We start from the raw sequence: 25846 nt of genomic DNA on the forward strand, positions 1-25846 counted from the left end.
AATTATGTCAACTTTATTGCCAAAATATTTCTTGAGTCTGTGCCCAATTCTCCACTCCTATTACCAGTGTCTTAGATAGAGCCTCATTTTTTTCCACCTAGATGATAAGTAACAATAATATTAAAAATAATATTCACCACTATTTTCACATGCCAATTATGGATCAATTACTGCAGTAGACACTTCACATACTTCATCGTCCATAGTCTCGACAGTCATCTCTCCATGAGGGAGGGGGATAATCCATCCCTGTTTTCAGATTGAGAAAGACAGAAGCTCAGAAGCACTTAATAAATAGCCTAAGTTACACAAAGATGTTATGGGGCTGCTATGTAGACTGAGGTCGGTCTGACTCCAAACCCCAGGTCTTTTCTACTCTCTAAACTGCAGTGGTGTCCTGACATGGTCTTCCTGGCACCTGTCTTATTCCTCTCCAACATCTACTGCCAGAGGGGTCTATTTTTACAATGAAACTCTGACTTAGTCTCTCCTCTGTGTGAAATCCTGTAGTAGCTCCCCCGTGCCTTCAGAGTAAAATTCAAACCCTTTAGCAAGGCTTTTCCTGGTGTGCCACTTTGCCCATTTAGAGATCTTCTTCCCTCCTCTCCAACCACACCTACGTCTCTTCCCTTCCTGGAGCACACCATGCCTGCTCACCTGGCCATGCTGTATTTCTCTCCAGTCCCTCTGCCTGTGAGTCTCTTCTCATCAGCCTAGATGCCTCCATCTCAGCCTCCTAGATGCTCTTGGACCTACCTGATGTCCAAGCTGAGTTTAGCTGTGCCTCCTCTGGACAGCCAAAGTACTCTGTCTTGCCTCTAGTGCTGAATTTTAGAGTGATGCAACAATCATTGATTGAACGTCTACAATATGCAAGAATTCATGGTGGACTCTAGTGATTTAGGAATCAATAAGACATGTCTTGCTTTCAGAGAACTTATTTAATGAGAGAGATGGATAGCAAAATGCTTCATTACTATCTTTGATTCCCCTGTCTGCACACTGGATTTCAGAGATTCTTGGGCAGGAAGAGTACTTGTTCATCTCAGTGTCCCCAGGGCCTAGAACTATGCCTGGCACACAAGGGAGTCGGTAAGCACTAACAGCTTGAGCTAAAGAGACAAACCAAGGCCACCAAGCTATCTCTGTGAGCATACAATGCCATCCACAAGCACCATCTTCACTTTCATGTGTATCTTTTCCAGACTCTAATATGTCCAAGTCATTGTTTTCTGATTTTCATGAGGTCCTCAAAGTTCAATCCAGCAAGGAAGGAAACTAATGTCAGAGGTTGTTCAGCCAAGTGGAACACAGGATAGGCGCTTCAGTAAAGTATTGTATGTGTCTTCCAATAAGGAGGCCCTTCCAGCCCCTTCTCTTGGGCTGCTGTGGCCTGTCTTGCCAAGATAAGTGAGTAAAAGGACAAGTCAGCCATATTTGTGTAGGTCCTAAGGGTAAGACAGGTTTGGGCAGCCCTTCTGAAGGGGGTCCCTGTGTAGAAACAAGACCCCCTGAAGTCAGTTCCCTCCCGCTACTGACCATCTGAGTGACACAGGCAGGAGGGCACAGGGCAAAGAGAAAAGGCTTAAATTACAGCAGGTTTTTTGTAAAAAAGACTTCTTTCCTTCAAAAGCTTATGGTTACTTCTCTGCTGAGCAGCATTTCTGCCTCCTCTCACCTTGGAGGACAAAGTACAAGCTGCCTAGGAGATCAAAGAGGGAGCAAGAGGAGGAAGAGAGAGTTGTTGACCCTCAGAGCAGACAGCTTCTAACTGCTTCTAAGTTCTAACAAGGCAAGACCTCAGACATCAGGCAGAGGAGAGGGAAAGGAGGAAAAACATGGAGGAAAAGGCCACTCCCACCTGAACCACAGCAACCCACACACCTGTACTTTCCTTTTTGAAAACTAGATTCTCTAAAAGTGTCTCTGATGATAAAATGACCATCCCGACACTGTCTGAAGCAATGGTGAAGGGCTTAGAGTCCGGTGGCCTGGATCTGATCCCAGGTCTGTCTTTTAGCTGAGGGTGGGATCCTGATTCCTCCTCTGATACTGACCTCAGAGGATGGTTGTGAGGATCAATGCAATAAAGGCATACAAAACCCTTACCATGGGTTCTGGCACCCACCCCAGGTGCTCCTATTGTAACTGACCACTGGGAACCACCTATGAGACCACTTTCTGTGGAGGAAGGATGTTCCTCAAAAGAGACCTCCCTTCTCACTGCCTCTATTCCCTGACCCCTGACTGGATTGAGTCTTCCTCTGCATCTGTATCTTATCTGTCACAGAACTACTCCTCTGTGTTGTGCTGGTTTTCTTGTCTATCTCCCCATTCAGGCCATGAGCATCTTGAGGGTCAAGATATGACTTTCATGCTAGGGCATTCATTCACTCATTTATTACTTACTAAGTGTTTCCTACATGCCAGGAGGGGTCACTAAGTGGTAAATAAATTACTGAAGTCTGGGAATGACCTATAGAAGCACCTATATAAACTGTCCAATCAACAAGCATATGTACCTATCACCTGTGGTGAGCTTTGGCAAAAGGCTTTGGGATCAAAGAAAATGACTGCAACTGTGAACATGATTCCCAGGAAATGTATCAGTCATGACAGTTGATCTGCTAGGTCACATGCTGGATTTTATGTAAAACAGACCCAGTTGATCAAGTACACTCTCACTGTCTCTCTCTGTCTCTGTCTCTGTCTCTCTCTCTCTCTCTGCCCCTGCTTTCTTCCTCCCTCTCTAAGTCCAGAGAAACTTAGCAATTACTTACCAATTCATACAGACTTTTGGCTGCTCTAAAGGTAATGTTCAAAAGCCCAGACTCGGGAGGAGCCATCCGTACAGTTCATCAGCCAGGATATTATCTTCCTCATGTTTGTCTCTCTGGCACCCAGCACAGAGCTACTTACCCCACGTGTATTCCAAACTCACCCTAATTCCTCAAGATACCATCACCAGTCTAGTCTAGTCTAGTCTAGACTAAGTGACCCTTACAGAACCAAACAGGATTTCACATAGAGTCAAATAATCGAGGTACATTTCACAGAACACAGCCCAAGACCTGAACAGGGTGAGGTGTCTCTCCTTAGAACCAGACACACAAGCAGAACCAGCTTCATTAGGAATCTGCCTGCTTGTCAGTTAAGAGGCAGCCAAACCATGACATCAGAGGCCTGAAAACCTAGTGCCGGGTCTGACATTCCTCTCCTGGGCTAGTTTATCTTCTAGATCAGGCTTTAAATACCTCAGTGAAAATGCAAGTGATGCCCAAAAAATCTTGTCAGACTTTTACTCCAGTCATTAATACCCCAGGGGAATCTGTTTCTCAGATCAACCATCTGGTGACCCAGGAGAGAGGATAATTCCAGAGGCAGTAAGAGTCTGGTATCTGAAGGGGGAAGGCAGTGCTACAGGGGATCTGAGTGGTCTCTGATGTGTTGATGGACAGGGAAGTTCTCACTCTGCTCCATCCTCAAAAGCAGGCTTACTAGAGTATTTCTGTGACCCCCTAACAAAACCTCAAGGCCTTGCACACCCAGCTAATCTCATTCCACTAAAGTTTGGGAGACAACCTGCCAAAACAAGCAAACTCAGGGGGACTACAACTGTGTGAGTCCGCTGTGGAAGAAGCCAGAGTACACAAATGTGCAGGTATTTGTGCAAGGTAGTCTGGCCTATACAGCAAGTGGCCAATGGACCAGCAAGGAAGGGGTTCACCTTTCAAAGGCAGGGCTGCATTCAGGGAAAAAGATTCCAAGTTAGTGAAGTGATCACCTGTAACCTAGTATCCAGTGTCATGCATAACTCAGATAGGGGGTCAGTGACAGGTTCCAAACCTGGTTCTCCAAAACTCCATATGAGTCATTAAATTCTCTTAACAATTTTTACCTTTAATATATAACAGTGTTCCCCAAATTTTTGGCACCAGGGACTGGTTTCGTGGAAGACAATTCTTCCACAGACCAGGGAGGGGGGATGACCAGTTGCTGGATGATTCAAGTACATTACATTTATTGTGCACTTTATTTCTATTATTACATTTTAATATATAATGAAATAATTATACAACTCACCATAATGCAGAATCAGTGGAGCCCTGAAGTTGTTTTCCTGCAACTAGATGGTTCCATCTGGGGGTGATGGGAGACAGTGACACCCAAAGCGTGTTGCTTATGTCCAGTCTACTCCATAATCTCGTTTTGGTTTCTGTCACTACAGAAAAGCCTGCTTCACAAGGATAGGATGTTGGAAATGAAAACAGGTTTTTCAGTGCTTTTCTGGCAATCTCAGGATATTCTGCCTGGACTTTAATCCAGAACGTATGGAGATTTGAAGTTGTCTCAAACATACTTTTAAGGTCACCGTCATTTGCGATCTCAAGAAGTTGCTCCTCTTCTAGCACGGACAAAGTCGATTCACCTGGTTTATTCACAAGTGGGTCACGGATCCATTCCTTCCCAGGTCAGGGGTCTTTTGTGGTTGGGAAGTAATGCTCAAACTCTTTTGAAAGATGAGATAGGTGATCATGTACCAGCTGGGAGAAAGAAGGTCTTGGCTCAGTCTCTTTCAAAATCTCTGCTAATGTTTGAAACATGTCAAAAATCCCAACGTTCACTCGTTGCCCCCATAATTCCAGTTTGGCTTTGAATGCAGCCAGTTTATCTGCTGACTTGAACACAGTTGTTGTCCTCCCTTGAAGTGACAGATTGAGTTCATTGAGCAGGTTGAATATGTCACACAGGTAAGCAAGTTTTGCAACCCATTCTGTGTCACTGAAATGTGCTCAGTGGTGACTCTTTTTCTAAAAGAAATCTCTGGAGCAGCTCTTATAACTCAATAACTCTGGCCAGTGATCTACCTTTAGAAAGCCATCTGACTTCTGTGTATAAGAGAAGACGTGTGTGCTCTGCGTCCATCTCCTCACAAAGCTGCGCGAACAGACATGAGTTAAGGGCATGTACTTTACTTATTTGTTTATTTATTTTTTTTGAGAATGAGGTCTATTTTATTTAGTTTTTAAAAAAAATTTTTTATTTTATTTTTTTATACAGCAGATTCTTATTAGTTATCTATTTTATACATATTAGTGTATATATGTCAATCCCAGTCTCCCAATTCATCTCACCCCCCACCACCCCACTTTCCCCCCGTGGTGTCCATGCGTTTGTTCTCTATATCTGTGTCACTGTTTCTGCCTTGCAAACCGGTTCATCTGTACCATTTTTCTGGATTCCACATATATGCATTAATATACGACATTTGTTTTTCTCCTTCTGACTTACTTCACTCTGTATGACAGTCTCTAGGTCCATCCACGTCTCTACAAATGACCCAGTTTCGTTCCTTTTTATGGCTGAGTAATATTGCATCATATGTATGTACCACATCTTCTTTATCCATTTGTCTCTCGATGGGCATTTAGGTTGCTTCCATGACCTGGCTATTGTAAACAGTGCTGCAATGAACATTGGGGTGCATGTGTCTTTTTGAATTATGGTTTTCTCTGGGTATATGCCCAGTAGTGGGATTGCTGGATCATAAGGTAATTCTATTTTTAATTTTTTAAGGAACCTCCACACTGTTCTCCATAGTGGCTGTATCAATTTACATTCCCACCAACAGTGCAAGAGGATTCCCTTTTCACCACACCCTCTCAACAACAGCATTTGTTGTCTGTACACTTTCCGATGATGCCCATTTTAACTGGTGTGAGGTGATACCTCATTGTAGTTTTGATTTGCATTTCTCTAATAATTAGTGATGTTGAGCAGCTTTTCATGTGCTTCTTGGCCATCTGTATGTCTTCTTTGGAGAAATGTCTATTTAGGTCTTCTGCCCATTTTTGGATTGGGTTGTTTTTATTTTAGTATTGAGTTGCATGAGCTGTTTATATATTTTGGAGATTAATCCTTTGTCCATTGATTCGTTTGCAAATATTTTCTCCCATTCTGAGGGTTGTCTTTTCGTCTTGTTTATGGTTTCCTTTGCTGTGCAAAAGATTTGAAGTTTCATTAGGTCCCATTGGTTTATTTTTGTTTTTATTTCCAGTACTCTAGAAAGTGGATCAAAAAAGATCTTGCTGTGATTTATGTCAAAGAGTGTTCTTCCTATGTTTTCCTCTAAGAGTTTTACAGTGTTCGGTCTTACATTTAGGTCTCTAATCCATTTTGAGTTTAGTTTTGTGTATGATATTAAGGAGTGTTCTAATTTCATTCTTTTACATGTAGTTGTCCAGTTTTCCCAGCACCACTTATTGAAGAGACTGTCGTTTCTCCATTGTATATCTTTGCCTCCTTTGTCATAGATTAGTTGGCCATAGGTGCGTGGGTTTATCTCTGGGCTTTCTATCCTGTTCCATTGATCTATATTTCTGTTTTTGTGCCAGTACCATATTGTCTTGATTACTGTAGCTTTGTAGTATAATCTGAAGTCAGGGAGTCTGATTCCTCCAGCTCCATTTTTTTCCCTCAAGATTGCTTTGGCTATTCGAGGTCTTTTTTGTCTCCATACAAATTTTAAGATTTTTTGTTCTAGTTCTGTAAAAAATGCCAGTGGTAATTTAATAGGGATTGCATTGAATCTGTAGATTGCTTTGGGTAGTATAGTCATTTTCACAATATTGATTCTTCCAATCTAAGAACATGGTACATCTCTCCATCTGTTTGTGACATCTTTGATTTCTTTCATCAGTGTCTTATAGTTTTTTGAGTTCTGGTCTTTTACCTCCTTATGTAGGTTTATTCCTAGGTATTTTATTCTTTTTGTTGCAATGGTAAATGGGATTGTTTCCTTAATTTCTCTTTCTGATCTTTTGTTGTTATTGTATAGGAATGAAAGAGAATTCTGTGCATTAATTTTGTATCCTGCAACTTTACCAAATTCATTGATTAGCTCTAGTAGTTTTCTGGTGACAATTTTAGGATTCTGTATGTATAGTATCATGTCATCTGCAAACAGTGACAGTTTTACTTCTTCTTTTCCAATTTGTATTCCCTTTATTTCTTTTTCTTCTCTGATTGCCATGGCTAGGACTTCCAAAACTATGTTGAATAACAGTGGTGAGAGTGGACATCCTTGTCTTGTTCCTGATCTTAGAGGAAATGCTTTCAGTTTTTCACCATTGAGAATGATGTTTGCTGTGGGTTTGTCATATATGGCCTTTATTATGTTGAGGTAGGTTCCAGCTATGTCCACTTTCTGGAGAGCTTTTATCATAAATGGTGTTGAATTTTGTCAAAAGCTTTTTCTGCATCTATTGAGATGATCATAAGGGGCATGTACTTTAATGTGGTTGATAATTTTAATCACATCCTGCAAAACGTTGTTAAATTCAGGTGACATTTTTTGGCTAGCCAGCATTTCTCTATGGATGACACAGTGCATAGATTCACATTCAGAGGCAACCTCTTTGACCTGAGTAGTGAAACAAGAAAGCTCTCCAGTCATGGCAGCCACTCCGTCTATGCATATAACAACACAAAATGACCAATTCAGTTTTCCTGATATGTAATCATTCAAAGACTTGAATAGTTCTGCAGCTGTGGTGTTGGTTGGCAACAAAAGTGCACATAACATATCCTCATGCACATCCTCCTGAAAAATATATCGCACAAAAACAAGCAATTGTTGCCTTGTTGTTAACATCGGTAGACTCGTCAATCTGGATTGCATACCATGGTGACTCATTAATTCTCTCTAACAGTTGTGCTTCAATATCCTCTGCTATTTCATCAATTTGTCTAGTTATGGTGCTAGCCGAAAGAGGAACACATGTCACCTTTTGAACTGCAGCCTCTCCTAAAAGTTCACAACAAATGTCCTTAGCAGCAGGCAGTATTAACTTTTCACCAATAGTAAAGGGCTTCTTAGCTTTAGCAATGCAGTTAGTCACTAAGAATGATGCTCTCAGTGCCGACACATTTGATGAAGTGGTGGCTTTCAATAATCGCTTCTGTTCTTTGTGTTCACGTTTGTTTCTTTTGAAAAACTCCAAAGGCTTGTCTTTTAATGCATGGTGCTTGAACTCCACGTTTGGCTAGAGTTAGCTTGTGGGCTTACCAAAACTGTGACTGAGACAAGTGTGCAGTGTGGGAAAGAGGTGTGGATGGAAGTGGTAAATAAAATAATGGGCAAGCCACATGCAGACTAAAATAAGTGTTGGATTCTGACTTAAAACCTGCCACCAGATGCAGTTGTACTATTGAAGGACATCAACTCACTTGCCCCTATAAAGCCTGCCACCAGATGCAGCTTAATTGTCACTTGCCACTCAGTGATAGGGCTTTGATATGAGTCTGCAAGCAATTGATCTATTATGGTCTCTGTGCAGTCAAACCTTTCTGCTAATGATAATCTGTATTTGCAGCCACTCCCCAGCACTAGCATCACCACCTCAGCTCCACCTCAGATCATCAGGCATTAGATTCTTATAAGAAGCACGCAACCTAGATCCCTCATATGCGCAGTTCACAGTAGGGTTTGCACTCATATGAGAATCTAATGCCACTGCTGATCTGACATGAGGCGGAGCTCAGGCGGTAATACAAGTGATGGGGAGAGGCTGTAAATACAGATGAAGCTTAGCTCGCTCGCCCACTGTCCACCTCCTGCTATGTGGCCCTGTTGCTAACAGGCCATGGACCAGTACCATTCTATGGCCCAGGGGTTGGGGACCCCTGATATATAACACTTGGAGAGAAAACATACTCTGCATCATCAAGTATAAGGCAAGAGACCCACCTGGTGCCATTCATCCATCCATCCCACATTCGTTGATTGATTTAACCCAATATTTCTGTGCTAGGTGCACACTGCAAAGGGCACATGCTTAGAAAGGACAAAGCTGGAGTCAGGTAGCTCCTGACCCCTCGTCTGCACCTCTAACCTCAAGCATGTGTGTTGATTCCATAGGACCATCCCCAAAGAGTTAATGCCATTCTGACTCTGACCTGGCACACATAAAGCTCCATTTAGCATCAAGTTCATTGGTGCTGACCTAGAACTGTGACAGGAGACTGATCCCAATGTCCTGTCCCTCTGAGACTGGGTTAGGGGCAAGAAGGAGAGGGAAGGAACAGGATTGTAAAAATAATGGCACAGTCTTAGATCACAAGTGTGGTGCAGTTGAAAAACCCAATGGACTTTGGCTTTTATCAATGTACACAGCAAACTCCAGCTCATATTTATGGAGCACTTACTATATGTGGGGCACTGGTTTAAGCCCTTTACCTGCATAGTGTGAAGAGTGTGTGTTTTGCAGTTCAGATGTCTGTGTGAATACTGGCTTACCACTCATTAGCTGTGTGACTTTGGGCAAACTGCTTAGCCTCTCTGTGCCTCCATTTCTTTGCCTGGAAAATAGGGTAATACCAGTACTAACTTAATAAGGTCCTCATAAAAGTTAAATGACTAAAATATAAAATGCTAAAATTGAGCCATGTCCTGGCACAGAGTAGCCACTCAGTACTAAGATGAACAATCATTATCCTATTAGTTAATCACACTTCTCTGCAGAGAAGGCAGACTATTTCTTCCTATTTTGTTAATAAGGCTTTGAGAGACTGAGTCAATGTGCTCAAGGTCACAGAGTTAAGTGGCAGAACTAGGATTTGAATGCAGGCAGCCTGACTCCAAAGTCCGCAAGCTTAACCACCAGCATGAGGACAGCACTGTGCTAGGTCCAGGTACAAAGAAACAAGTCAGGGGATGAACAAGAGATCCCTATACAGAACAGTAAACACTGTAAGAGAGATGCACTGAAAGAAAAAATAGGGGAGGATGGCTGGGGCTAGGGTATCAGGGAGCGACAGAACCGAACCATCTGCAGGAACTGAATAATGCTTCACCCAGCAGGGGACTTGAGCTCTAGTCTCAAAGAATAATGAGCAATTTGTCAGCCACGGAGGAAGAAGGGCATTCCAAAAAGTCAACACCTAGAATACCAGAAGAATAGTGAGTTGGGTGGAATGGAAAGTGCATACAGGAAGTGTCATAAGGTGAGGCTGGGAAGGTAAGTTGAGGCCAGTGTGAACAGGCATGTAGGCCAATGTCTGTGGTTAGATTTTATTTTGTAAGGCAGTGATTCTCAAACTTTAATATGCACGGGATCTACTTCTGGTGCTTGTAAAACATGTGCATATGTGCAGATTCCCATCCCTTCTGTTGGGGGGTGGGGGCAACACTTACATGTTAACAGTCAAAAATGTTTCCAGACATTGCCAGATGTCATTTGGGAGGCAAAATCAAAACCCCAGTTGAGAGCCACTTCTCCCATCCCTACTTTACAGATGAGGAAATCCAGCCACAGAAAACTACAGAAAGGTCTCATCCAGGATTCAAATGCTGGAGGTCCCACTCCAGGGTCTGGGTTAGCCAACAAGCCTAATAGCCTTTTGGGGAGAGAGATTCAAGCCAGCCTTCTGGGGAAGAATTACATATTTGCTGACAGACTGAATGATGGGTAGAGGATGAAAGAGTAAGGTTCCAAGGTGAAACTTCAGTGCTTGTCACTGAATTGTGAGGATAGTAGGTACTAAATAAATCATTTGGATTTGAATAGAACCAAGATGTATTTGCTCAAAATGGAAAAAGCCTGGTTCCTCATGGTATGACCCAGCGGTAGGTGTTGGGATTCTGCTCAGACTGCATAGAGGAACTCTCTGTAGGGCTGGGTGTGGGTTGTGCGGTACAAACCAGTTGATTCACAAATCCTGGCTGGGCCCCTCCCCAGGTATGTGGCCCCGGTAGCATTATTTAACCTCTGTGTGTCTCATTTTGCCCCTTTGTAAAATAGGGATAGGAGTCCCTACTCAGAGCCTTGATGTGAACACTCAGGCAGTTAATAAGAGCAAAATGGCAAGCTAGCACGAAGTGGTTTCCTCGCCTATCCTTCCAAGCCAGCCTCATTACCTCCACGCCCCGAGTCCCATATCCATTGCTCCTCCCCACCCCCACACCCCAATCCTTGGGAAGCCCAGTCAGAGCTGCAAGAAGCTGACCGCGCCCCTCTCCACGAGCAGAGCGTCCCCCTGAGGATTTAAGGGGCGCCAACGACCTTGTCACTCCCCAATCCGCTTTGATTTCGGGGTCCTGGGGGGTCGCCAAAAGCACGCGGCCAGCTGAGTGCCTCAAAGGTAAATGAGATCAATGAGAGCCCTGGAAATTTCGGACAGATCCGCCTCCGGCAGGTCCGGGGTCAAAGCCAGTCACTGTCGCGGGCCCGCACGCTCAGCCCCTGGTCCCAGGGGCGGAGGAGGAGAGAGGCGCTGAGATTAGGGAAGGAGTCGCTCTCGGAAGCCAGGCTGCATAAGCAAGGAGCAGAGAGCTGTTGGGTCCAGAAAAAGAAGCGGGGGGGGGGGGGGGAGGGTGCGGGGGAAGCAACAGGAAAGTAAGAGGAAGAGAGAGAGTAAAAACAAGCGCTGGGAAGCAAAGTTCCCTGGGGGACCCAGGCTACAACACCTGGCAGGGGGTAAGGAACAAAGCAGAGGCTTCAGATCAGAAGTGCTCTGGGTGTTTCCGAAGAAGGGGTATTCCGGGCAGACCAGGGCCGGCTTGGGATGCCAGGCGTCCCTACGCCCTTAGAGCTCTCACCGGTGCCGCCTACCTTCGCCAGAGCCACCGACGCGCACTTCCGGGGTCCTTGCTCGGGGACCAGGAGCCGATCACTAAGGGGAGGACGCAACAAAGCTGTGGCCAGGGTTTGGGCCGGCACTGGCACCTCGGAAAAAATCCCAGGGGAGACACGCCGAGGCGGGCGCGGGGCGCTGGGTCTCAGCCTGGGCGCTCACGGGCAGCGGTAGTGAGCCCCGCAGACGCTGGAGAAGCGCGAGTCGGTGGGAGGAAAAGCTTGTCTCATTTCCTTCGGTCTTTCCCCTCCACTCCACCCACTCCGCTCCGGACCTGCCCTCCCTCCCTCCTCCCCCCCCTCCCCCCTCCCCAAGCCAGTGGCCCATGTGGGCTCTGGAAAGACACGAAACTTCAATGGCTGCCCCAAGCGGCGCCTCCCTCCGCGTCAAGTTAGTTCTAGCTCCGGAACTCCAGCCTGACCCGCGCACTTCTATGGAAGTTTCTCCATCGGCTGTCCCCGGGCTCTTCCCTTTCCCCCTGCGGGGACGAGCCCAGATTTGAAAGCAGACCTCCAAGCTGCTTCCAGCATCCATCCTCTCCTTCCTGTCCCATCACCTGCTCTGAGCCCTTTTTTTGTTGTTTGGTTTTTTGTTTGTTTGTTTGTTTTGTTTTTGTTTTGTTTTGGCCGTGCTGCAGAGCATGCGGTATCTTAGTTCCTCCCAGGAGGGATGGAAACCAGTGCCCCCTGCAATGGAAGCTCGGAGTCTTAACCACTGGACCACCGGGAAGTCCCTGAGCCCATATTAAACAACAGGAAATAATATTTACTTTGTTGAATCTGATCGATTTTTTTTTCTCCAACTGGAGAGTTTAAAACCTAATACATAATTTCGAAGGAACGTTCATTTTGATCCAAAGGAGAGCAGCTGATTTGGCCTTGCTCGTTCAGAGTTGGGGTTTTCTTTCTTAAATTGAACACCTACTTTATTTAAGAGCCTGATAGGTGCTGAGCTGGGCTCTGGGAACTTAGAAAAGAACCAGTAGGGCATGTTGTTCCTAGACAATCGTCATATGTAACTAGTGCAGGCAGAGAAGAGGTCCAGGGATTCTGTGGTCTCTTAAGAGATAGGTCAAGAACTGGAAGAGCTTTCCACAGAGTATAAACGGCATGCACAGAGCCAAGGAGGAATAGGATAGCCCCATCAGGAGGTGGTCTAGCAGAGAACACAGCCAGGATGGGGAGTGATGGTGGGTGAACATGGAAGAGAATGTTGACCAGTCTACCAAGAAAGGATAGGAGCTGCAGAGAACAGTGGGGTGGAATTGACAAGAAATAGTGACCAAGAGCTGACAGGGTGCAGATGAGTGGATGAAGGAAAGAGGTAATTTCCAGGCCTCTGGCTGGAGTACCTAGTGAGTGACCAGTGCATAACCAGAATCCAGAGCACCTTCTGGAGATGCTATTCCAAGTGTGGTCTGGGGACTGACAGTATTAACATGAACTGGGAGCTTGTTAGAAGTGGGAACTTTCCAGCCCCACTTGACCTACTGAATCAGAATCTGAATTTTAACAAGATTCCCAGATAATTCAAATGTGCATTAGAGTTTTGGAAGCACTGATCTCTAGACCACTGACTGTGTATTAGAATGACTGGATATTAGACTGTGGAGCCCTGACCATACTTTAGAAACACCTGGAGAGCTTTGAAAACCAATATGAGGCCCCTGGTCCCACAAATGCATATTTAATTGGTCTGGGGTAGGGCTCCAAAATCAGTATTCTCAAAATGATGTTCAGATGATCTAATGCAATCAGAGTTAAGAACCACTGTTCTAGGCTTATTCAAATGCTATTTCATTTAACCTTGAAATGCACCTCTTCAGAAAGAAAAAGAACACCTATGTGTAAGTGAAAATGTAAAGACTAGTTATCTCCCTCTCATACAGAGGCAAGTGGTCTGCTGGAAAGGGCCCTTTTTTCCTAAACTAATCAGAACCAGATTCTAGCCTCAGATGGCCACTAGAGTACTGTCTGAACTTGGGGCAAGTACTCCCCTCTCAGGCCTCAGATTTCTTACCTGTAAAATACACACATGACTAACTCCAGATTTCACCCACAAGGTGCCATGATCAGAGCTCCTCCTAACTCTCTAGCTTTATCAGAAGGCAGATGGAAAAGTGATATTGAGAAGTGGGTTTTCCTGGTGTAACACTATTCGTACCACCCTGGTGCAACTGCCATGCATAAACACCAGAGATCAGAGAATTGTGTGCTGAGCAAGGGCAACACACATAAGTGATGCTCCATAAATGTGTACTAAGTATATAAATAAATACATGAATGAATAAATAACAGTCGGTGGCATAGACTTTCCATGGATTGGCCCTAACCCAGAACATATTCACTTGCTTCCTAATCTAGAGGAAGGACTCTGGAATTTGGAAGCACTCTGACCCATGAACCTAGCTTTGGATTTAAAACTACTACTATTAATAACTACTAACATTTGTTGAATGCCTAGTACACACCAGGCATTGGGCTAAATGCTCTGCTTAGGATAACCTCATTTCATTATAATGAAGAAGATACTGTTGAACCTCTGCTGTCCAACTGGTTTCAGGAATCATAGGTATAACAGGATGAGAGCTGCCACCTAGGACAGCCCCTGCCTCTGGTTCTGCAACTGGGCATAAGTGGCCAGAAAGCCCTCTTGGGGGTCTTTGGGGTCATTCTCCAGAGAGATCAACCTGAGGGAAGGGCTTTGGAGTGACGGCTCCAGGGTCCTATAGAAACCGATGCTCCCAGAAGCTATCTCAGGAGACCTGTGGACTATCGTTAAGCCTTGGACAGGAACTCTTCAAAGCTACCCACTTCATGGTTGCATGTGTGTGCACTTACTACCTTACTTACTTATAAGAGCCAAACCCGGCACCAGTCCTTTTCACATATATTTCTCTTAACCCTCACAACATCCTGACATGTTAAGTACTCTTGTTTTCATATTTTAAAAATGAGAAAACTGAGATGTCAAGAAGTGAAAATCTGTTTGTCCCTGCAATCCAAGTTTCTCAAATGGTACACTTTGCTACCACTACTGTCGGCATTTACCACCACCATTTTGCCGCCACCCTGCCCCTTTGATAGAAAGGAGAGTCCTCATTTCAGGTCCCATTCACTTATTACAGTTACACATCATCAAAACTCTCTGTGACCCATTTTCCCACCTGTAAAATAAGTTGTCCTTGATTGCCCTTTTACTAAGACACTATGTGTGGCTTGATCCTCCATAGCCTGAGATGAGATGACAAGAGATAAACCATAGACTGTTATGAGAAACCAAATGTATGGGGGAGATGTATCCCAAAATGAGAGGGGACAGTACTTCACTAATAGCACAACTATCATAAAAGAGGGAATCCTCTATTTTCCATCTCTAGGGGGATATAACTAAAGCATAGTATTACATAGCATTTCAGACTTTAGATCAGATGTGAGGCGGGAGCATTAAGTCCCTCTGCTAGACCGTGGCAGATGCTTAGGGGCTATCTTGTGAAGTTTCCCCTGGTTATGGGACAGCTGGCTGGCCTTAAGGCTGAAGTGGATAGGAACACAATCTGGGATTGAGATCCACAGGATGAGCCAGGCAGGAACAGAGGCAGGAGGGAGTCCGTGTGCACAGGAACAGCCTCAGCTCCAGTTATAGGCAGGGGTGGGGAATTAGAAGTGGAAGAGTGTTCATCCCAGGAAACCAGGATCTGAAGTAACTACTTCATGCCTGGGTCCAGGCCCAGGGCTGTGAACTAAGCTCTCAGTGTAAGCATTCTTGCTGATGTGTCAGCAGGCTTGGGCCTCCCTGCAGAGTGTGCAGGGCTCCCAGGGTGCTGGTGGTAAAAGCAGGGCTCCACCATCCTGCACACTGGTGTCCTGGCCAGCAGCAGGACCTCTGACTCATGGAAGAGGTCTAGTCCCCAGAGCCCCTTCATTTAACACAAAAGAGAAGTGGTAGTTTTAACCCTCAGTGGCATTTCTTCAACAGCACTAATGTCATGATGCTGGGATTTGGTAGGAGAATCCCTAAGTCCACATCATTGCTGAGCCCTATCGATCAACTTTGACAAGTACCCCAGACACATTTCTGCTGCTTCCACTTCCTAAACTCCCATTTGTGTTTGCATGACAGCAATTTGATGATTTTACATGAAGCTCATTGCAGCAAATTTTTACTGGTACTGGTTTTTGCCTCAAACAAAAATATGACCTCAAACTTTGGTTATTTCCATTTTACAGATGAGGAAACTAAGGCACAGTACCCAAAAGGAGGACAACAAAACAAAACTGATCTACCAACTCAACTAAGGTAAGACCTTCAGGTCCCTGTGGTTTTACCCTAAAATTATGAGCCGCTTAAGGTACTACACAATGCCTGCAGTGGAATATGTCCAGATATGTCCTCACCCAAAATCATCTGGCCCTGTGTAGCCTGTTTATCAATGCAGTTCAGTTTAACTGCCATTTCCTGGAGACCACCTGCCCTTCACAAGGAATTGTCCTAGACACTGTAGGTGACCTTGCTGCACGTTACACTCAATCCTAACCTGGGGAATATTTTGAAATTACAAGCTGGGCTCTAGACCAGATCAATTGAATCAGAATCTCTAGGTGTGGAGCCCATTTTTTTAACCTCTGTAGGTGATTAAAATGTACAGTCAGGGTTAAGAACCACTTCTGTAGGAAATGCAGAGACAAAGCCTAGGTCCTAATGGATAAGGAGTTTGCAAAGTAAGTAAGGTGCTCAGTTTAGTAATGGATGATTGCCAAAAGTCATCAGGAAAAGGGAAATATCAAAATCTCTCTCTTGACCAAAGCATGTTAAGATAATACCAAACTAACAAAAATCCCTGGATTTATCTCAGCCTTGAGCGGGTAATGTCATCATCACATGGTCAAGAGTAGGAAATCTGGTTCTGTCCCAAGAAAGTACAAATGATTGAAACCAGAATTCTTGTCCCTTCTCTTATAGCACTGCTATTTACAAGAAGCATTCAAACATCAAGCACTTATGAATTCCAGAAGTAGTAAATGATCTCTAGGAGCGTCAGAGCAAGGCAGTCATGTAAACCAAATAATGAAAGACAAAGGAAATTGCCTCATGGCCTGATGAGAGGCTAATGGATGTGCAGACAGAGACATCAATGTGTCACCATTAATGATGTCAATTTTGGAAAATCAGGAGGCTGAGTTTTTTTTTAAATGTTCTATCTTACAGTCATTTCATATTTATTCATCTTAACAAAAGTGAGCCTGAAAATATTGTTTAAAATATTAGGGGAAGCAGGACAATTTATCTCTCTCTTTGTTTCTTTGTTTCCTCCTTCCTTTCATTAACCAGGTGGCATTTAAATTCATTCACCTCACAACTACCTGCTGAAATGACACTAGTCATATGATAGTATTAGCTACTAACACCTCCTAGACACCAAAGGTTGAAGAATGCAGCACCATACACTTACCGCCAGACCTTTCACCAACTTTTTACAAGGTCTAATGGATGCCTTTAATCACCAAATAAATCAGTATTGATGGTTATGCTCTCCTTAGTTTCCAGAGGTAGATAATGAAATTAACGTTCCCAGGCCTTCTCTTCCTTTTCAAAAAGCGAAGTTTTGCCTGTACAGAGGAATATAAGGGGGTGCTGGACACACTAGTCAAAAAAATTTTTAATAAAACCAGAAAGCACAGGGAACTTGAGCCACACAGCTGAGCACCACCCCCCCAACTGGCCTCCCAGTGTTCTAATCACCTCCCCCACCTTTCTTAAAATGTTATGTGTCCTAAAGGGATGAAATAATGAGGAACAAGCATCAACTAAGCATGTCTTTATTCTGTTGTGAAGTGGAAGCTTATCTCTCATTGAATTAATTCCTCATGGGCCCAGTCAGAAGAGTAGAAATCTAAATCCTTTTGGCTCAACCACTTTATCTTGCTTGAGGCAACAGAGTAGAAATCAAAATATTTCTCTCACCAGTTTCTGCTGCCCAATACAACATTACCTGTGATTAGTGATAGTTTTTTTTTTAATTGAGATATAGTTGTTTTGTGATGTTGTGTTGGTTTCTACTATACAGCAAAGTGGAGTCCCCTGTGCTATCCAGCAGGTTCTCATTAGTTATCTATTTTATACATATTAGTGTATATATGTCAATCCTAGAGTGAAGTAAGTCAGAAAGAGAAAAACAAATATCATATATTAATACATATACATGGAATCTAGAAAAATGGTACAGATGAACCGGTTTGCCAGGCAGAAATAATGATAGGTTTTGAATCAAAACATATTCACCAGTTAAACCATGAACATAGCTGAGTGTAAATTTTGCTTCTTTTATTCCCTCTATTTTCCATAGGGAGATTCTCATCCTTTTGCTGAGACCTCCTTTACTTTTTTCATCTTGGTTAACAAGGTTAAATAAGCATGAATATAACTTTACTAAATCGTTCATACAAAACACTCTCTTTCTAACCAACAGGAAGTCACTGTAAAACTGAGAGGTTTTAATTATAAGATATGAGACAATGGGATCATGAAACATGCCTAGTAAAGTTGCTAATAGTTGTGCTTTAAGAAAAAGCAAGTTATGTCTCTATCCACAACGTATATGACCCTAAACAGTTGTCTATAATATAAATGTCTTTTTTATATTGAAAATACCATTGACTCATTATAAAATTAAGACATTCTGCTATAAGTAATTTTAGTCCCACAACCTATTAAAAAGTACACTTCATATGTAGCAAACTACTGAAAGTCATTTTTAGAGGAATAAGAAGATAGATAATGACACTATGACACTTCCAAATTCCTCAAATACTTGTCTCCTGTAACTCTGTGAAAAGTGTGAGCTTGAGAAATTAGTAGAGTGATTTGGTCTGAAAGATAAATAGGCAAACACAGGACAGATGACAAAACATACCAAACTATACATTTCTTTGAAGATTGTGCACTAACCAGAGCAGATGTTTGAGGTAACCCTGAACTTCTTAAAACCCTACAGTACATTCATTTAATCAGTTTTCTGATTCATAAATTTCATAGTAGCAAGTTCTGGAACACGGTGTCCTTATGCACAGGTGTGCTAGATCTAATCAAACCAAATGGATGGCACTCTGTTCATTACCCCAGTGCCCAAATTGGAGTGATTTCCATTCTTAAACTGATGCTGGTATCCAGCAACCAGTCAGCCTCCTGTGTCTGGACACAGCTAATGGAGTTGAGGGATCTACTTTGGATGTGAACAAGGAGTCTAAGATTATGGTCCTAACAGAAGAAGAGATAATAAATGAAAAGCTGATTCATTGTTTCAACAGAAGGTCCATACTAGGAATCCTTTAAATTAGCAAGTTTGATTAATGCATTTAAAATATGACCCATTTGATTTATGTTTAAGTGGTTTACTATACTTCTCAGAAACATAGAGTTTAGTTGTACTGAGATGTGCAGAGTAACAGCTTCCACACGGAAGTATGGCCTCAACGCCTTGGGCACATGGGAGATTTGGTCAGTCAGGGGGTTCTTCTCTGTGCTTCAAGCCTCTGCTTGCCAGACTTCCTTCCTTGCTCTAATTTCTCTTCCCTCATCTCTGATCTTCCCATTGCCTTCTTCCCCTAAATCTTGAAGATGCTTAAGCCCTCCTCATCATTTGAAATACATAAATAAATTACCCATTTATAGGTATTTTTCTGTATCTTTTTTTCTTTTCCAAATTTCTCAAACAAATGGGTGTATTTATTATCACTTTCTCAATTCAATTGTCAACTCACTGTAGTCTGGTTTCTGACCCCCAACACACCACTGAAATTGCCCTCATCGGAGTCAAGAATATCCTCCGAATTTCAAAATCCAGTGGCTGTCCCTGAGCTTGTGCTGGTACCTCTCTACAGTATTGTCCACTGTTGGCTACTTTCTTCTTCACAAACTCTTCTCCCTTCACTTCTGCACTTTCCCATCTCCGAGATTCCTTCCTACCTTTGTGGTCATTCCTCCTTTGTGACCTTCCTTAACTGGTTTTGATTCATAATAAATGCACATATTCATGTTACTAGCATCTTTTGGGGGTTGCCCACCTCTTACAGGATAAAGTCTAGACTTCTTAGCATGGGATTCAAAGCCCTTCACGGTCAGCCTCCACCCATTCTATAACAATCTATCATGCTTCAGCTGTATCAACCTCTTTACCATCTCCCAAACATGTCATGCTATTTCACACTTCTGTACCTTTGTACAGAATGTTCTCAACTCCACCCCCATCCTCCACTGAGGAATTCCAGCTCATCTTTTAAGACTCAGAATAAAGGTGAGCAATTCTGGAAAGACTTCCTTGCCTCCAAATAGAGGCAGTGCTCCCTCCTGAGTCCCTGGCATCTGTGACATGTCTTCATTGTGAACTCTGCAATGTGTTTCCTCACCCGTGAGGGCAACAGGTGCTTGTTCATCTCTTTGTCTCCAGGGTTTGCACAGTGCCTAGCACCTAGTAGGTGCTACTACATGATTAGGATGCAAGAACTATCACACTACTCTTATTTCTCTAAATTGAATTTAATTTTCCCTGAGCTCTTTACTCCTTCCATAGGGAAATTTAATCTCAGTCATTATTAGGTACTTCCCAGGGTCAGGGGTAGGTCCCTGGTGACTTGTACCATACAGAACATGCAAAGAGGGGCCTCTTCTGTCTATACTGATTACCACATCCAGGCTTATTTTCCAAGGCTGCATGGAACCAGGAGACAGGTACTTCTGAGGCCTGGGAGTTGAGATTTTTTTCACAGGGGTTCTCAAGGCCACAGCCTCTAATGTTTGGTTGTTTCTACTCTACCCCTCTCCCCTCCTGCCCTTCAGCAGCCCTCGTTGTGAGTGCTGTGGGAAAGCAGGGTCCAGGCATTCATACTTGATGAACACCCTCTGTAATCTTGTTCTTTCTTTCCTTTACAGGGACTTCCTTAGCATCCAGTCAGGATGTGTACCCTCAGAAACCCAAAGCTCCCACTCCAGCCCCAGCGTAATTCCCCTCAATCAGCATAGGTGACCAAAACAAAACCAAGAAAAAGGGCTTCTTCTTCTACTAGAAAGTCTGTTTTCAACCAGCAACAAAAAAGCTCCCAAAGACAAGGGTCTTCCTACCTTCTTGAGGCAGAGGAGAGAAGAGCACTGACACCAAAGAGAAGAAGATACGAAAAAATTTCTCAATAAATTATCGTGCCACGTAACACTCAATGAATTTGTTCAATTAATTAAAAGCAGAAATATCCATGAAAAAAACATGAATGAAATTGCTCTCCCAAAGAAAGACACCTCCACTTAGCAGGCCTCCTCACTTAGCCTAAGCCTCTTCATTCCTTCCCTGGAGATGGAGGCCTAAAATCTCTGGATCTCCCCATTATGGCACAGGGACGCCACTCACATGGCTGAGTTAATTTAAGCTGCTGACTTGGATTGCTGACATGGACATTTGTAACAACTGTATTAACCCACTTTCTCTCATGGTTGATTTTAATCTCTTTAAATTTTGCCCAGCCAGTGAGAAAACTGAAAGCATAGTTGAGAGGGGATGGGAGACAGAAGTTGCAGGTCATAAGCTGAGTGGTGGTTAAATCCTATGGAAGGAAGCAAACACGTGTATAATCCTTTCAGGAAAACAAGTATTACTGGAGAGGAGAAAGCTGCCAATGTAACTTTGTTCTAAGAATAAATAGCACATTTTTCCTCAGTGTTTGCTTTTCTCTCTTTGATCCCCTTGAAGCCCTCTGGAACTGCTGAGCCAGCAATTTTTCTCCCCTCTGAGGCTGGAGAGAAGGAACCACAAACCCTCTCTTGAGATTCCTCAAATGGAGACATAAATAGGGGCTCCCAGGCAATGCTGGAGCCAAGAGGTCTATGGAAGCCTAGGATCCAGACATTTTAGTGAAGTTTAATCACCACAAATATGCCACTGTGTTTCCAAACATGCTGTCATGATACCGAGAAGCTGTTTAAAAAGGAATAATAATGGAAAGGGTCTATGACCAAGGCCACTGAGAGTCATGGGAGTTTGAAAAACAAAAAGAAAAAGCAGATCTCAAGTGGGTTAATGTTTAGCTTTAGTCCTAGGCAGTAGTAAATGTCTGCAGGCAGATAAGCTGACTAGAGCATACCCTCCCCATGGGAGTTTATGATTCAAATACTCTAGAAACCACAGTCCCTAGTAACATAGTTTTCCCCTTTTTTCCCAGACAGCTTCATTTCAAGGGAGTTGTAGGCAGGATGATGCCAGTGAAAGATAAGGGCCTTGGCCTCAAATAGATCTGCATTCAGTTCTGGTTTTTCTACTTACTGGTTGTAAAATAAAGCAAATTAAGTACTTGGTTTCCTTGTCAGATGGGAATAATAATATTTATAGAATGGTCATCAAAAATATATGAAATGATATATGTAAACTTAGCATTGTGCTTGGCTCTAAGTGTTCAATAAATACCAATTCCCTTCCATCACTCCTCCCTACAATATAGCATTCAAATCAGAAAATACTTACTAAGCACTGATCAATGCTGAAGGCCAAGACATATAAATCCCACTCAGTGGGAAACTACATACAAAATGAGTATTCAGATCTGGAAAGTGTCAAGTAACAGGTACACTCAGCCTTCCACATCCACAAGTTCCATATCTGTGGATTCAACCAACTGCAGATTGAAAATACTAAAAAAAAAAAAAAAAAAAAAAAAAAAAAAAAAAAAATTCCACAATGTTCCAAAAAGCAAAACCTGAATTTGCTGCACACTCCAGCAACTATCTACATAGCATTTACATTGTATTAGGTCTTATAAGTAATCTAGAGATTACACAGGAGACTATGTAATGGTCATATGCAAATACTATGCCATTTTATATAAAGGACTTGAGCCTCCAAAGATTTTGGTATCTGTGAGGGGAACCAGTCCCCTGCAGATACCAATGGATGGTTGTATGGTCATAAAACTTCACAGCAGACACTGATCAATGGCCAATCCGGACAGTCAGTCCTGGGATCCCCCAGAGGGTAGAGGTATCTGAGGGAAAACTTTATGAAGAGGGATAGGCTTGCTCTAGACAGAGAGGTAAGAAAGAATCAGACATATTTTGGAAAGCTCATAGACTTACCTTGCTTCATAGGATCTTCTTGAGTGATTTTGGGAGGTATTTGGAGTGGAAATTGGGGAATGTGGTAGCTTAAATATGAGGGCAAATTCTGTCTCTATCCCTATCTAAGGGAGACTTTGCTACTCCTAATTTTGAGTCTGGGCTGGTTCTGTGACTGATTAACAAACAGAATGTAGCAGAAATAATGCCATACCAATTCTGGGCCTAGCCTTTAAGAGAATAAGTAGTTTTCACTTCCTGCTTCTTGGAACTTTTGCTTTTGAGACGCTGACTCTTTGAATCCAGTCACCATGCTGTGAGAAGTTCAAGTCATATGGAAAAGCCATTTGTAGGCTTTTTGATCAAAGCCCCAACTGAGCTCCCAGCCAACAGACAATATTAAGAACAGCCAAGTGAATGAGCCATCTTGCATATTCCAACCCAAAAAAGCTCCCAGATGACTGCAGTCAATACCAAATGGAACAGGTCTACTCAATTGATCCCAGTCAACTCACAGAATTGCAAGAGATAATAAAATGGTCTTGTTAGATACAAATTTTGGAAGTGGTATGTTATACAATAATAGACATTTGAAACAGGAAGGGACTTGAGGGAGGCATTGAATGACAAACACCAAAGCTCACACTTTATCATTATCCTCATGATTATCACCATCATCATCATAGAAACCATTAGTAAATGATCACTATGTGCCAGACAATACGTTGTAAATTTTTAATATACTTTTAAAATTTAACCTGTTTATAAACTTGTGTGGTAGGTACTATTATTCTTACTTAATAGTCAGAAAACTAAAATTTAGAAATCTTTAGAAATTTGCTCAAGATTATACAGCCAGAAAATAGTAGAGATGGGATTCAACCAGTTACATTCTGACAGCTCTCAAACCTGCCATCTTCTTTCTGCAGGAAGAATAAGCAGTGGACATGCTAATAATCTTGGGAGATGCAAACAACTCTTCCAGCTGGGAATTGGCAACCAGTTTGAAAAACACAAGATGGCTTGACTTAAATAATTCCAGACAAGAAAATGACAATGGACCTGACTCACACTGCACAGGGACTGTATAGGTACATAAGACAAATTGAGAAGAATTAAAATGAAAAGTTTTTTTCATAAGCTTTTGTTCAGGAAAATGGAAGCCACTTGTATTAGTTATCTATTTCTGCATAATCACCTTCCCCCAAAAAACTTAGTTGCTTATAATAACAATAATCAATTATTATCTGTATCTATGGGCCAGGAATTTGTACGTGGCTCAAATGGGAAATACTAGCTTGCTGTCTCTCATGAGATTGACTGGGGTTTAAGTCATCTTAAGACTTGCTTGGAACTAGAGGGTCCATTCAAAGCAACTCACTCGCGTGGCTGACAGGTTGATGCTGGTTTTTAGTAGAAGACCTCAGTTCCTCATCAAGTGGGCCTCTCCACAGGGCTGTTTGAGTCTCCTTATGAATTGAAAACTGGCTTCTCCCAGAGCAAACTTTCCAAAGGCCAAGATGCAAGCCACAACACCTTTTCCGACCTAGCTTCAGAAGTCACACACCATCCCTTCCACCTAACTCTATGGGTTACACAGAGCCATCCCTGATTCAGTCTGGGAGGGGGGTTCACAAGCAATCTTTGGAGGCCATCTTGGAGGCTGACTACCACACTCCTTGATCTACTCCAAACACTAAACTTTAAAATGGGATATTTGAGGGTTTCGTATCTGTTTGCAGGACTAGGGAGCAAAGGTCAAGCAGGCTATTTGTGACAATCTCAGCCTGCATCACCATCATAAGAGGTTCTAAAGAGCTTACTTGGACACTGCTTCAAATATCAGAAAACTTTGGGAAATTCCTACGATGCATCTTAGCCAGAAACTATGCAGTGAGAAATTCTCTAGAAGCCACTGCTGGCTGTCTCAACTGCCTACAGTATCCAAGAAGTTCATTCAGAAGAATACCCTGAAGTTGCTGAGAGCCTCACATCTGCTTCCAGAGAGTATGGCCCCTCCTACTCCTCTGCCTTCCAATCTTATGCAAATGCCTCACATTGACTGATGCTACCCTGGAATCATAGAGAAAAGGGAATTCTGGGGAATGTCATTTCTAGCTTCTCCTTCTTAATGCAGGGAAGCAGATGGTAGTACTGCTGAGCTGACCACAGATAATCCAGCTGAGACTTTGGGAAGTTTTCATTCAACGAAACATGCATAGTTCTGTTTCAAGCATTTTGGCTTGAAATTCTCCCATCTTCCCCAACGATAGTAAAAAAACAGTTAAAAAAATTTTTTAAGTAACATAAAGCATGCTCACAAACAAGATAAACATTTCTGTGAACAAGATAGTAATGAACAGGAGCTGAAACCATGAATCTATGGATCCAGAAATTGGCAAAGAGGGTTAGAATTCTACTCCTTTAGACATGTTATGGACTGAATGTTTATGTCCCCCAAAACTTATATGTTGAAGCCCTAATCACCAATGTGATGGCATTAGGAGGTAGAACCTTTGTGAGGTAATTAGGTTTAGATAAGACCATGAGGGTGGAGTCCTCATAATGAGATTAGTGTCCTTACAAGAAGAGAAAGAAAGACCAGAATTCACTCACCAAGAGCACACAAAGAGGTCAAGATGTAGCCAAGATAATTCTGAAACAAAGAACCTACTCCACAAGCTATATAGGATTACTGAAAAGTAAGACAGCAAACAAATTACTAAGATAATAACAGCTTATAAATGGACAAATAGACCAATGGAATAGAATAAAGAGCCCAGAAACAGACCCAAGTATAAATGAGTCCTTGGTATAAAGTAGAGGGGGCATTATAAATCATTGGGGGAAAGATGGGCTATTTAATAAGTGGAACTGAGACAACTTGATTTCCATATGGAAATTTCCAAATCTGGAAAATACCATTGAATATCCACCTAACACCATTAAAAAAATAAATTCCAGATTGATTGAAAAAATAACAGTATCTAAAGTGGCAATGAAAGTAGGGCATTTAGCATCAAACCTGCACATACCACTTGCTCAGTGAAAAGTAGTGATGATGATAATGATAATGATTATGATGATGATGGTGATGGTGGTGATTTTTTTTTTTTTTTTT

The 25846-nt window shown here is 42.7% G+C and overlaps 1 protein-coding gene and 1 long non-coding RNA gene across 2 annotated transcripts in view; one reads left to right on the plus strand and one right to left on the minus strand.

Moving 5' to 3' along the window:
• The window catches only part of EVA1A (eva-1 homolog A, regulator of programmed cell death), a 74567-nt gene extending 62689 nt beyond the window's left edge, over positions 1–11878 (minus strand). Inside the window, exon 1 of the mRNA XM_061211312.1 lies at positions 11613–11878. The gene's annotated coding sequence lies outside the window, so the exon portion shown is untranslated. The remainder of the gene's footprint in view (positions 1–11612) is intronic.
• LOC133105321 (uncharacterized) lies at positions 10993–20651 on the plus strand. Its single transcript, XR_009703831.1, has 3 exons — positions 10993–11142; positions 15864–15933; positions 20563–20651. It is a non-coding gene; the product is annotated as an uncharacterized LOC133105321 (long non-coding RNA).
• The last annotated feature ends 5195 nt before the right edge of the window (positions 20652–25846 follow it).

Source organism: Eubalaena glacialis, chromosome 14 (assembly GCF_028564815.1).
Source record: "Eubalaena glacialis isolate mEubGla1 chromosome 14, mEubGla1.1.hap2.+ XY, whole genome shotgun sequence".
Lineage (NCBI taxonomy): Eukaryota > Metazoa > Chordata > Mammalia > Artiodactyla > Balaenidae > Eubalaena > Eubalaena glacialis.